The 15,482-nt window shown below is 46.3% G+C and overlaps 1 pseudogene; it reads right to left on the bottom strand.

Annotated features, from left to right (window-relative positions):
• The window catches only part of LOC116358872 (broad substrate specificity ATP-binding cassette transporter ABCG2-like), a 39,167-nt pseudogene that overhangs the window by 3,718 nt on the left and 19,967 nt on the right, over nucleotides 1-15,482 (bottom strand).

Below are 15,482 nucleotides of genomic sequence, written 5' to 3'. Positions count from 1 at the left end.
TCAATCAGACTGTCCAACTCTCTAATAGGAACATCAATCAGACTGTCCAACTCTCTAATAGGACCATCAATCAGACTGTCCAACTCTCTAATAGGACTGTCAGACTGTCCAACTCTCTAATAGGACCATCAATCAGACTGTCCAACTCTCTAATAGGACCGTCAGACTGTCCAACTCTCTAATAGGACCGTCAGACTGTCCAACTCTCTAATAGGACCATCAATCAGACTGTCCAACTCTCTAATAGGACCATCAATCAGACTGTCTAACTCTCTAATAGGACCATCAGACTGTCCAACTCTCTAATAGGACCATCAATCAGACTGCCCAACTCTCTAATAGGACCATCATTCAGACTGTCCAACTCTCTAATAGGACCATCAATCAGACTGTCCAACTCTCTAATAGGACCACAGACTGTCCAACTCTCTAATAGGAACATCAGACTGTCCAACTCTCTAATAGGACCACAGACTGTCCAACTCTCTAATAGGACCACAGACTGTCCAACTCTCTAATAGGTCCATCAATCAGACTGTCCAACTCTCTAATAGGACCATCAATCAGACTGTCAAACTCTCTAATAGGACCACAGACTGTCCAACTCTCTAATAGGAACATCAGACTGTCCAACTCTCTAATAGGACCATCAATCAGACTGTCCAACTCTCTAATAGGACCACAGACTGTCCAACTCTCTAATAGGAACATCAGACTGTCCAACTCTCTAATAGGACCATCAATCAGACTGTCCAACTCTCTAATAGGACCACAGACTGTCCAACTCTCTAATAGGAACATCAGACTGTCCAACTCTCTAATAGGACCATCAATCAGACTGTCCAACTCTCTAATAGGACCACAGACTGTCCAACTCTCTAATAGGAACATCAGACTGTCCAACTCTCTAATAGGAACATCAGACTGTCCAACTCTCTAATAGGACCATCAATCAGACTGTCCAACTCTCTAATAGGACCACAGACTGTCCAACTCTCTAATAGGAACATCAGACTGTCCAACTCTCTAATAGGACCATCAATCAGACTGTCCAACTCTCTAATAGGACCACAGACTGTCCAACTCTCTAATAGGAACATCAGACTGTCCAACTCTCTAATAGGACCATCAATCAGACTGTCCAACTCTCTAATAGGACCACAGACTGTCCAACTCTCTAATAGGAACATCAGACTGTCCAACTCTCTAATAGGAACATCAGACTGTCCAACTCTCTAATAGGACCATCAATCAGACTGTCCAACTCTCTAATAGGACCACAGACTGTCCAACTCTCTAATAGGAACATCAGACTGTCCAACTCTCTAATAGGACCATCAATCAGACTGTCCAACTCTCTAATAGGAACACAGACTGTCCAACTCTCTAATAGGAACATCAGACTGTCCAACTCTCTAATAGGACCATCAATCAGACTGTCCAACTCTCTAATAGGACCATCAATCAGACTGTCCAACTCTCTAATAGGACCATCAATCAGACTGCCCAACTCTCTAATAGGACCATCAATCAGACTGTCCAACTCTCTAATAGGACCATCAATCAGACTGTCCAACTCTCTAATAGGACCATCAATCAGACTGTCCAACTCTCTAATAGGAACATCAATCAGACTGTCCAACTCTCTAATAGGACCATCAATCAGACTGTCCAACTCTCTAATAGGACTGTCAGACTGTCCAACTCTCTAATAGGACCATCAATCAGACTGTCCAACTCTCTAATAGGACCGTCAGACTGTCCAACTCTCTAATAGGACCGTCAGACTGTCCAACTCTCTAATAGGACCATCAATCAGACTGTCCAACTCTCTAATAGGACCATCAATCAGACTGTCCAACTCTCTAATAGGACCATCAGACTGTCCAACTCTCTAATAGGACCATCAGACTGTCCAACTCTCTAATAGGTCCGTCAGACTGTCCAACTCTCTAATAGGACCGTCAGACTGTCCAACTCTCTAATAGGACCATCAATCAGACTGTCCAACTCTCTAATAGGACCATCAATCAGACTGTCCAACTCTCTAATAGGACCCTCAATCAGACTGTCCAACTCTCTAATAGGAACATCAGACTGTCCAACTCTCTAATAGGAACATCAGACTGTCCAACTCTCTAATAGGACCATCAATCAGGCTGTCCAACTCTCTAATAGGACCACAGACTGTCCAACTCTCTAATAGGAACATCAGACTGTCCAACTCTCTAATAGGACCATCAATCAGACTGTCCAACTCTCTAATAGGACCACAGACTGTCCAACTCTCTAATAGGACCATCAATCAGACTGTCCAACTCTCTAATAGGACCACAGACTGTCCAACTCTCTATAGGAACATCAGACTGTCCAACTCTCTAATAGGACCATCAATCAGACTGTCCAACTCTCTAATAGGACCATCAATCAGACTGCCCAACTCTCTAATAGGACCATCAATCAGACTGCCCAACTCTCTAATAGGACCATCAATCAGACTGTCCAACTCTCTAATAGGACCATCAATCAAACTGTCCAACTCTCTAATAGAACCATCAGACTGTCCAACTCTCTAATAGGACCATCAATCAGACTGTCCAACTCTCTAATAGGACCATCAATCAGACTGTCTAACTCTCTAATAGGACCATCAATCAGACTGTCTAACTCTCTAATAGGACCATCAGACTGTCCAACTCTCTAATATGAGCATCAATCAGACTGTCCAACTCTCTAATAGGACCATCAATCAGACTGTCTAACTCTCTAATAGGACCATCAGACTGTCCAACTCTCTAATATGAGCATCAATCAGACTGTCCAACTCTCTAATAGGACCATCAATCAGACTGTCCAACTCTCTAATAGGACCGTCAGACTGTCCAACTCTCTAATAGGACCATCAATCAGACTGTCCAACTCTCTAATAGGAACATCAGACTGTCCAACTCTCTAATAGGACCATCAATCAGACTGTCCAACTCTCTAATAGGAACATCAGACTGTCCAACTCTCTAATAGGACCATCAATCAGACTGTCCAACTCTCTAATAGGACCATCAATCAGACTGTCTAACTCTCTAATAGGACCACAGACTGTCCAACTCTCTAATAGGAACATCAGACTGTCCAACTCTCTAATAGGAACATCAGACTGTCCAACTCTCTAATAGGACCATCAATCAGACTGTCCAACTCTCTAATAGGACCACAGACTGTCCAACTCTCTAATAGGAACATCAGACTGTCCAACTCTCTAATAGGACCATCAATCAGACTGTCCAACTCTCTAATAGGACCACAGACTGTCCAACTCTCTAATAGGACCATCAATCAGACTGTCTAACTCTCTAATAGGACCACAGACTGTCCAACTCTCTAATAGGAACATCAGACTGTCCAACTCTCTAATAGGAACATCAGACTGTCCAACTCTCTAATAGGACCATCAATCAGACTGTCCAACTCTCTAATAGGACCACAGACTGTCCAACTCTCTAATAGGAACATCAGACTGTCCAACTCTCTAATAGGACCATCAATCAGACTGTCCAACTCTCTAATAGGACCACAGACTGTCCAACTCTCTAATAGGACCATCAATCAGACTGTCCAACTCTCTAATAGGACCATCAATCAGACTGTCCAACTCTCTAATAGGACCACAGACTGTCCAACTCTCTAATAGGAACATCAGACTGTCCAACTCTCTAATAGGACCATCAATCAGACTGTCCAACTCTCTAATAGGAACATCAGACTGTCCAACTCTCTAATAGGACCATCAATCAGACTGTCCAACTCTCTAATAGGAACACAGACTGTCCAACTCTCTAATAGGAACATCAGACTGTCCAACACTCTAATAGGACCATCAATCAGACTGTCCAACTCTCTAATAGGACCAATCAATCTGACTGCCCAACTCTCTAATAGGACCATCAATCAGACTGTCCAACTCTCTAATAGGACTGTCAGACTGTCCAACTCTCTAATAGGACCATCAATCAGACTGTCCAACTCTCTAATAGGACCGTCAGACTGTCCAACTCTCTAATAGGACCGTCAGACTGTCCAACTCTCTAATAGGACCATCAATCAGACTGTCTAACTCTCTAATAGGACCGTCAGACTGTCCAACTCTCTAATAGGACCATCAATCAGACTGTCCAACTCTCTAATAGGACCCTCAATCAGACTGTCCAACTCTCTAATAGGACCCTCAATCAGACTGTCCAACTCTCTAATAGGACCATCAGACTGTCCAACTCTCTAATAGGACCATCAATCAGACTGTCCAACTCTCTAATAGGAACATCAATCAGACTGTCCAACTCTCTAATAGGAACATCAGACTGTCCAACTCTCTAATAGGACCACAGACTGTCCAACTCTCTAATAGGACCATCAATCAGACTGTCCAACTCTCTAATAGGACCACAGACTGTCCAACTCTCTAATAGGAACATCAGACTGTCCAACTCTCTAATAGGACCATCAATCAGACTGCCCAACTCTCTAATAGGACCATCAATCAGACTGCCCAACTCTCTAATAGGACCATCAATCAGACTGTCCAACTCTCTAATAGGACCATCAATCAGACTGTCCAACTCTCTAATAGGACCATCAATCAGACTGTCCAACTCTCTAATAGGACCGTCAGACTGTCCAACTCTCTAATAGGAACATCAATCAGACTGTCCAACTCTCTAATAGGAACACAGACTGTCCAACTCTCTAATAGGAACATCAGACTGTCCAACACTCTAATAGGACCATCAATCAGACTGTCCAACTCTCTAATAGGACCAATCAATCAGACTGCCCAACTCTCTAATAGGACCATCAATCAGACTGTCCAACTCTCTAATAGGACTGTCAGACTGTCCAACTCTCTAATAGGACCATCAATCAGACTGTCCAACTCTCTAATAGGACCGTCAGACTGTCCAACTCTCTAATAGGACCGTCAGACTGTCCAACTCTCTAATAGGACCATCAATCAGACTGTCTAACTCTCTAATAGGACCGTCAGACTGTCCAACTCTCTAATAGGACCATCAATCAGACTGTCCAACTCTCTAATAGGACCCTCAATCAGACTGTCCAACTCTCTAATAGGACCCTCAATCAGACTGTCCAACTCTCTAATAGGACCATCAGACTGTCCAACTCTCTAATAGGACCATCAATCAGACTGTCCAACTCTCTAATAGGAACATCAATCAGACTGTCCAACTCTCTAATAGGAACATCAGACTGTCCAACTCTCTAATAGGACCACAGACTGTCCAACTCTCTAATAGGACCATCAATCAGACTGTCCAACTCTCTAATAGGACCACAGACTGTCCAACTCTCTAATAGGAACATCAGACTGTCCAACTCTCTAATAGGACCATCAATCAGACTGCCCAACTCTCTAATAGGACCATCAATCAGACTGCCCAACTCTCTAATAGGACCATCAATCAGACTGTCCAACTCTCTAATAGGACCATCAATCAGACTGTCCAACTCTCTAATAGGACCATCAATCAGACTGTCCAACTCTCTAATAGGACCGTCAGACTGTCCAACTCTCTAATAGGAACATCAATCAGACTGTCCAACTCTCTAATAGGACCATCAATCAGACTGTCCAACTCTCTAATAGGACTGACAGACTGTCCAACTCTCTAATATGACTGTCAGACTGTCCAACTCTCTAATAGGACCGTCAGACTGTCCAACTCTCTAATAGGACCGTCAATCAGACTGTCCAACTCTCTAATAGGACCATCAATCAGACTGTCCAACTCTCTAATAGGACCATCAGACTGTCCAACTCTCTAATAGGTCCGTCAGACTGTCCAACTCTCTAATAGGACCGTCAGACTGTCCAACTCTCTAATAGGACCATCAATCAGACTGTCCAACTCTCTAATAGGACCATCAATCAGACTGTCCAACTCTCTAATAGGACCCTCAATCAGACTGTCCAACTCTCTAATAGGACCATCAGACTGTCCAACTCTCTAATAGGACCATCAATTACTGTCCAACTCTCTAATGGGAGCATTACATGTAGACTCGGTTACTTCCAGTCCTCCCTCCCTCCTTTACCTCGCTCCCTTCCTCCCTCCCTCTCCCCCCCTCCTACCTCTAGTCCGTAGCGGAAGATGCTGATCCATTTCAGCCATGACAACCAAGACAACATGGAGTTAAGGTTGACCAGGAACCCTCCAAACACCTAGAGAGAGAGAGAGAGAGAGAGAGAGAGAGAGAGAGAGAGAGAGAGAGAGAGAGTTAGTGTGTGTCTGAGTGTTTGAGTGTGTTTGTGTGTCTCTCACCATCATGAAGACGAAAGGCAGGGCGATGAGGACGTTGGCCATAGCGAAGGAGGAGACAGAGGCTGAGACCAGGAACGCTAGACTGACCCCAGCTAGACTGACCAGGGACATGGTCAGCGTGAAGAGCAGGAACGATGTGAAGGCTGGCTTCAGACCTGGTGGAGAGAGAGAGAGAGATTTACATTTTATCATAGAAGGAAGTGTGTTGTGTGTGTTCTGAACTGTGTGTGTGTTCTGACCTGTGTGTGTGGTGTGTGTTCTGACCTGTGTGTGTGTGTTCTGACCTGTGTGTGTTGTGTGTGTTCTGACCTATGTGTGTATCTGTGTATGGTTCATACCCATCATATAGTAGGCGATGGCTGAGTGTATGGTTCATACCCATCATATAGTAGGCGATGGCTGAGAAGATGAGGATCGGAACAATGCGGTTGGGGATGAGGTCAGCGAATATCTTAGACAGGAAGTAGACGGACGTACGGTAGTACCCACTAGAGTTCTCATGGCTGAAACACACAGAGAGAGAGTCAGAACACCTACAGAGAGAGAGAGAGAGTCAGAACACAGAGAGAGAGAGAGAGAGAGAGTCAGAACACACACAGAGAGAGAGTCAGAACGCACACAGAGAGAGAGAGTCAGAACGCACAGAGAGATAGTCAGAACACACAGAGAGAGAGAGTCAGAACACAGAGAGGAGAGAGAGTCAGAACACACACAGAGATAGTCAGAACACACAGAGAGATAGTCAGAACACACAGAGAGATAGTCAGAACACACAGAGAGAGAGTCAGAACACAGAGAGAGAGAGAGTCAGAACACACACAGAGATAGTCAGAACACACAGAGATAGTCAGAACACACACAGAGATAGTCAGAACACACAGAGAGAGAGAGAGAGATAGTCAGAACACACACAGAGATAGTCAGAACACACACAGAGAGAGAGAGTCAGAACACACACACAGAGAGAGAGTCAGAACACACACACAGAGAGAGAGTCAGAACACACACAGAGATAGTCAGAACACACACAGAGATAGTCAGAACACACAGAGAGAGAGAGAGAGAGAGTCCAGAACACACACAGAGAGAGAGAGTCAGAACACAGAGAGAGAGAGAGAGTCAGAACACAGAGAGAGAGAGAGAGAGAGAGGTCAGAACACACACACAAACACACAGAGAGAGCGAGACAAACACACACAGAGAGTCAGAACACACGCAGAGAGAGACAAAACAAACAGAGAGAGAGAGTCAGAACACACACAGAGAGAGAGAGAGAGAGTCAGAACACACACAGAGAGAGAGAGAGAGAGTCAGAACACACACAGAGAGAGAGAGAGAGTCAGAACACACACAGAGAGAGAGAGAGAGTCAGAACACACACAGAGAGAGAGTCAGAACACACACAGAGAGAGAGAGAGAGAGAGAGAGAGTCAGAACACGCACAGAGAGAGTCAGAATACACAGAGAGAGAGAGAGAGAGTCAGACCACACACAGTGAGAGAGTCAGAACACACAGAGTCAGAACACACACACAGAGAGAGAGTCAGAACACACACACACAGAGTCAGAACACACACAGAGAGAGAAAGTCAGAACACACACACAGAGAGAGAGTCAGAACACACACACACACAGAGTCAGAACACATACAAACACACAGAGAGAGAGTCAGAACACATACAAACATAAAGACTCACATGAACAGAGCTCTCTCATTGATGAAGAGTTCCACAGCTGAAAGATTCCCAAACACCATGTTGATGATGAGGAAAAAGAATGCTCCCATCCTGAGAGAGAGAGAGAGAATAAAGAATAGATACTGCTGCACTGTGAGACGGACAGACAAGACAGACAGACAGACAGGACAGACACCTGTTCTGCAGGGCTTCAGGTAGAGTCAGGGGGATCTGGTAGTAGATGAGGCCGACCAGCAGAGCGAAGAAGATGTTGAGGGCCAGCTGAGCGTACGATGTCTGGGGGTTCCTGAGAGAGTTCACCACCATACGACCACCCACTATCCTCATCTAGAGAACACACACACACAGTCACACAGTATCCTCATCTAGAGAACACACACACACACAGTATCCTCCTCTAGAGAACACACACAGTCACACAGTATCCTCATCTAGAGAACACACACAGTCACACAGTATCCTCATCTAGAGAACACACACACACACACAGTATCCTCATCTAGAGAACAGACACACACACACAGTATCCTCATCTAGAGAACACACACACACACACAGTATCCTCATCTAGAGAACACACACACAGTATCCTCATCTAGAGAACACACACACAGTATCCTCATCTAGAGAACACACACACAGTCTCACACAGTATCCTCATCTAGAGAACACACACACAGCCTCACACAGTATCCTCCTCTAGAGAACACACACACACAGCCTCACACACTATCCTCATCCAGAGAACACACACACAGCCTCACACAGTATCCTCATCTAGAGAACACACACAGTCTCACACAGTATCCTCATCTAGAGAACACACACACGCCTCACACAGTATCCTCATCTAGAGAACACACACACAGTCTCACACAGTATCCTCATCTAGAGAACACACACACGCCTCACACACTATCCTCATCCAGAGAACACACACACAGCCTCACACAGTATCCTCATCTAGAGAACACACACAGTCTCACACAGTATCCTCATCTAGAGAACACACACACGCCTCACACAGTATCGTCATCTAGAGAACACACACACAGTCTCACACAGTATCCTCATCTAGAGAACACACACACGACTCACACAGTATCGTCATCTAGAGAACACACACACAGTCTCACACAGTATCCTCATCTAGAGAACACACACACGCCTCACACAGTATCGTCATCTAGAGAACACACACACAGTCTCACACAGTATCCTCATCTAGAGAACACACACACGCCTCACACAGTATCGTCATCTAGAGAACACACACACAGTCTCACACAGTATCCTCATCTAGAGAACACACACACAGTCTCACACAGTATCCTCATCTAGAGAACACACACACAGTCTCACACAGTATCCTCATCTAGAGAACACACACACAGTCTCACACAGTATCCTCATCTAGAGAACACACACACGCCTCACACAGTATCGTCATCTAGAGAACACACACACAGCCTCACACAGTATCGTCATCTAGAGAACACACACACAGTCTCACACAGTATCGTCATCTAGAGAACACACACACAGTCTCACACAGTATCGTCATCTAGAGAACACACACACGCCTCACACAGTATCGTCATCTAGAGAACACACACACAGTCTCACACAGTATCCTCCTCTTCAACACATTATATAACAGAATCACACATCTAGATAACACTTTTCATACAGTGCCAGGTTGCCCAAAGTTCATCATGAGTTTACAACTTAATGATAAACTCAGAGCACACAAACAAACACTCCATTATAACTCTCAACTCTACAGTTCTAGAACACTCAACTCTAACAGTTCTAGAACTCTCAACTCTAACAGTTCTAGAACACTCAACTCTAACAGTTCTGGAACGCTCAGCTATACAGTTCTGGAACTCTCGCTGTGAGGGTTCAGACAGAGCTCAGTGATTAGCTGACCTGGTACCAGAAGGAGGTGACGTAGTCGGCCTTCTGTCCCTGACCTCCGACCCCTCCCTCCAGACCCTGGGTCAAATGGTCCAGCTCCTCCACCACCCTCTGGTACTGAGTTGACTGTCTGTAGCTCACTGCCAGAAGGTTGCTGTTGTCACAGTTCTCCTTATCATCTAGGGAGGAGAGGGTCAGCAGAGGTTAGGGTCTGTAGGGGTTAGGGTCTGTAGGGGTTAGGGTCTGTAGGGGTTAGGGTCTGTAGGGGTTAGGGTCTGTAGGGGTTAGGGTCTGTAGGGGTTAGGGTCTGTAGGGGTTAGGGTCTGTAGAGGTTAGGGTCTGTAGGGGTTAGGGTCTATAGAGGTTAGGGTCTATAGGGTCTGTAGGGGTTAGGGTCTGTAGGGTTAGGGTCTATAGGGTCTGTAGGGGTTAGGGTCTGTAGGGGTAGGGTCTGTAGGGGTTAGGGTCTGTAGGGTCTGTAGGGGTTAGGGTCTGTAGGGGTTAGGGTCTGTAGGGGTTAGGGTCTGTAGGGTCTGTAGGGGTTAGGGTCTATAGAGGTTAGGGTCTGTAGGGTCTGTAGGGGTTAGGGTCTGTAGAGGTTAGGGTCTGTAGAGGTTAGGGTCTGTAGGGGTTAGGGTCTGTAGAGGTTAGGGTCTGTAGGGGTTAGGGTCTGTAGGGTCTGTAGGGTTAGGGTCTGTAGGGGTTAGGGTCTGTAGAGGTTAGGGTCTGTAGGGGTTAGGGTCTGTAGGGTCTGTAGAGGTTAGGGACTGTAGGTCTGTAGAGGTTAGGGTCTGTAGGGGTTAGGGTCTATAGGGGTTAGGGTCTGTAGGGTCTGTAGAGGTTAGGGACTGTAGGGTCTGTAGAGGTTAGCGTCTATAGAGGTTAGGGTCTGTAGGGGTTAGGGTCTGTAGAGGTTAGGGTCTGTAGGGGTTAGAGTCTATAGGGGTTAGGGTCTGTAGGGGTTAGGGTCTGTAGGGGTTAGGGTCTGTAGAGGTTAGGGTCTGTAGAGGTTAGGGTCTGTAGAGGTAGGGTCTGTGGGGTTAGGGTCTGTAGAGGTTGGGGTCTGTAGGGGTTAGGGTCTATAGAGGTTAGGGTCTATAGGGGTTAGGGTCTGTAGGGGTTAGGGTCTATAGAGGTTAGGGTCTATAGGGGTTAGGGTCTGTAGGGGTTAGGGTCTATAGAGGTTAGGGTCTATAGGGGTTAGGGTCTGTAGGGGTTAGGGTCTATAGAGGTTAGGGTCTATAGGGGTTAGGGTCTATAGGGGTTAGGGTCTATAGGGGTTAGGGTCTGTAGAGGTTAGGGTCTGTAGGGGTTAGGGTCTATAGGGGTTAGGGTCTGTAGGGGTTAGGGTCTGTAGGGGTTAGGGTCTGTAGAGGTTAGGGTCTATAGAGGTTAGGGTCTATAGGGTCTGTAGAGGTTAGTGTCTGTAGAGGTTAGGGTCTATAGGGTCTGTAGAGGTTGGGGTCTGTAGGGGTTAGGGTCTGTAGAGGTTGGGGTCTGTAGGGGTTAGGGTCTGTAGGGGTTAGGGTCTGTAGGGGTTAGGGTCTGTAGGGGTTTAGGTCTGTAGGGGTTAGGGTCTATAGGGGTTAGGGTCTGTACGGGTTTAGGGTCTATAGGGGTTAGGGTCTGTAGGGGTTAGGGTCTGTAGGGGGTTAGGGTCGTAGGGTCTGTAGGGGGTTAGGGTCTGTAGGGGTTAGGGTCTATAGAGGTTAGGGTCTGTAGGGGTTTAGGGTCTGTAGGGTTAGGGTCTGTAGGGTCTATAGGGGTTAGGGTCTGTAGGGGTTAGGGTCTGTAGGGTTAGGGTCTGTAGGGGTTAGGGTCTGTAGGGGTTAGGGTCTGTAGGGGTTAGGGGTCTATAGGGGTTAGGGTCTGTAGGGTCTGTAGGGGTTAGGGTCTATAGAGGTTAGGGTCTGTATGGGTCTATAGAGGTTAGGGTCTGTAGAGGTTAGGGTCTGTAGGGGTTAGGGTCTGTAAGGGTTAGGCTCTGTAGGGGTTAGGGTCTATAGAGGTTAGGGTCTGTAGGGTCTATAGAGGTTAGGGTCTGTAAGGGTTAGGCTCTGTAGGGGTTAGGGTCTGTAAGGGTTAGGCTCTGTAGGGGTTAGGGTCTATAGGGGTTAGGGTCTATAGGGTTAGGGTCTATAGGGGTTAGGGTCTGTAGGGTCTGTAGGGGTTAGGGTCTATAGAGGTTAGGGTCTGTAGGGTCTGTAGGGGTTAGGGTCTATAGAGGTTAGGGTCTGTAGGGTCTGTAGAGGTTAGGGTCTGTAGGGGTTAGGGTCTGTAGGGGTTAGGGTCTATAGAGGTTAGGGTCTATAGGGTCTGTAGAGTTTAGGGTCTGTAGGGGTTAGGGTCTATAGAGGTTAGGGTCTGTAGGGGTTAGGGTCTATAGGGGTTAGGGTCTGTAGAGGTTAGGGTCTGTAGGGGTTAGGGTCTATAGGGTTAGGGTCTGTAGAGGTTAGGGTCTGTAGAGGTTAGGGTCTGTTAGGGTTAGGGTCTGTAGGGGTTAGGGTCTATAGAGGTTAGGGTCTATAGAGGTTAGGGTCTGTAGAGGTTAGGGTGTGTGTGTGTGTGTGTGTGTGTGTAGAGGTGTGTGTGTGTGTGTGTGTGTGTGTGTAGAGGTGTGTGTGTGTGTGTGTGTGTAGAGGTGTGTGTGTGTGTGTGTGTGTAGAGGTGTGTGTGTGTGTGTGTGTGTGTGAGGTGTGTGTGTGTGTGTGTGTGTGTAGAGGTGTGTGTGTGTGTGTGTAGAGGGGTGTGTGTGTGTGTAGAGGTGTGTTGTGTGTGTGTAGAGGTGTGTGTGTGTGTGTGTGTGTAGAGGTGTGTGTGTGTGTGTGTGTGTAGAGTGTGTGTGTGTGTGTGTGTAGGTAGTGGTGTGTGTGTGTGTGTGTGTAGAGGGTGTGTGTTGTTGTGTGTGTGTGTGTGTGTGTAGAGGTGTGTGTGTAGATGTGTGTGAGAGGTGTGTGTGTGTGTGTAGAGGTGGTGTGTGTGTGTAGAGGTGTGTGTGTGTGTGTGTAGAGGTGTGTGTGTGTGTGTGTGTAGAGGTGTGTGTGTGTGTGTGTGTGTAGAGGTTGTGTGTGTGTGTGTGTAGAGGTGTGTGTGTGTGTGTGTGTGTGTAGAGGTGTGTGTGTGTGTGTGTGTGTGTAGATGGTGTGTGTGTGTGTGTGTGTAGAGGTGTGTGTGTGTGTGTGTGTAGAGGTGTGTGTGTGTGTGTGTGTGTGTGGGTGTGTGTGTGTGTGTGTGTGTTGTGTAGAGGTGTGTGTGTGTGTGTGTGTGTGTGTGTGGTGTGTGTGTGTGTGTACCATAGTTAAATGAAGTGATGTCTAGTGTAGACTGAGCCTCCTCCGTTAGGACGTCTAGGAGAAGTCAGAGGGGTTTGTTGAACGGCTCACAGTGATACCCTGTAACACAACAACAACAGTGATACCCTGCCACAACAACAACAGTGATACCCTGCAACACAACAACAGCAACAAAAACAGTGATACCCTGCAACACAACAACAACAACAACAGTGATACCCTGCAACAACAACACACAGTGATACCCTGCAACAACAACAACAACAGCAGTGATACCCTGCAACACAACAACAACAGTGATACCCTACCCTGCAACACAACAACAACAACAACAGTGATACCCTGCACACACAACAACAAACAACAGTGATACCCTGCAACACAACAACAACAGAGATACCCTGCAACACAACAACAACAACAACAGTGATACCCTGCAACACAACAACAACAACAACAGCAGTGATACCCTGTAACACAACAACAACAACAGTGATACCCTGCAACACAACAAACAGTGATACCCTGCAACACAAACAACAACACAGTGATACCCTGCAACACAACAACAACAACAGTGAACCCTGCAACACAACAGCAACAACAACAGTGATACCCTGCAACACAACAGTGATACCCTGCAACACAACAGCAACAACAACAGTGATACCCTATAACACAACAACAGTGATACCCTGCAACACAACAACAACAGTAATACCCTGCAACACAACAACAACAGTGATACCCTGCAACACACAACAACAACAACAACAACAACAGTGATACCCTGCAACACAATAACAACAACAACAACAATGATACCCTGTAACACAACAACAACAGTGATATCCTGTAACACAACAACAACAACAGTGATACCCTGCAACAACAACAACAAAACAACACAACAGTGATACCCTGCATCACAACAACAACAGTGATACCCTGCAACACAACAACAGCAACAGTGATACCCTGTAACAACAACAGTGATACCCCCTGCAACAACAACACAACAACAACAGTAATACCCTGCAACACAACAACAACAGTGATACCCTGCAACACAACAACACAACAATGATACCCTGTAACACACAACACATGATACCCGTAACACACAACAACAGTGATACCCTGTAACACAACAACAACAACAACAGTGATACCCTGCAACACAACAACAACAACAACAGTGATACCCTGCAACACAACAACAACAACACCGTGATACCCTGCAACACAACAACAACAACAATGATACCCTGTAACACAACAACAACAGTGATACCCTGTAACACAACAACAACAACAGTGATACCCTGTAACACAACAACAACAGTGATACCCTGTAACACAACAACAACAGTGATACCCTGTAACACAACAACAACAGTGATACCCTGTAACACAACAACAACAACAGTGATACCCTGCAACACAACACACAACACAACAGTGATACCCTGCAACACAACAACAACAACAACAACAACAGTGATACCCTGCAACACAACAACAACAGTGATACCCTGCAACACAACAACAACAACAGTGATACCCTGCAACACAACAACAACAACAGTGATACCCTGCAACACAACAACAACAACGATACCCCTGTAACACACAACAACAGTGATACCCTGTAACACAACAACAGCACACACAGTCTGAGACAGAACACTCCATCTATTACTCAGTGAAGAACCCCAGGACTGGCTGGCAGCTCCAGCGTCTGTCTCTGTCTCTCTCTCTCCCTCCATGTCTTACCCAAGTCAGTGAAGTAGCTCAGGGCCTTCCCAGCAGCTCCAGCGTACACCAACTCTCCTCGGTGCATCAGGTCAGGTGTCAAAGCGGCTGAAGATTGAGTAACGAGGCTGATGGATGGAGAACCGATAGTCTTACCGCTTCTAGACAGCCTGGGACACACATACACAGAGAGAGAGAGAGACACACAGGGAGTGTCAGACACAGAGAGAGAAGACAGTCAGACACACAGGAGTGTCAGACACAGAGAGAGTCAATCATAGAGAGAGTCAGACATACAGGGAGAGTCAGACACACAGGGAGAGTCAGACACACAGGGAGAGTCAGACACACAGGAGTGTCAGACACAGAGAGACTCGACACAGAGAGAGTCAATCATAGAGAGAGTCAGACACAGAGAGAGACACAGAGAGAGAGAAAGAGTCAGACACACAGAGAGAGACAAGAGAGAGAAAGAGTCAGAC

This window comes from Oncorhynchus kisutch, unplaced genomic scaffold, assembly GCF_002021735.2.
Source record: "Oncorhynchus kisutch isolate 150728-3 unplaced genomic scaffold, Okis_V2 Okis01b-Okis20b_hom, whole genome shotgun sequence".
In the NCBI taxonomy this organism is placed as follows: domain Eukaryota; kingdom Metazoa; phylum Chordata; class Actinopteri; order Salmoniformes; family Salmonidae; genus Oncorhynchus; species Oncorhynchus kisutch.
Note: the sequence above shows the minus strand (reverse complement) of the source record. Positions and strands in the feature narration are given on the sequence as shown.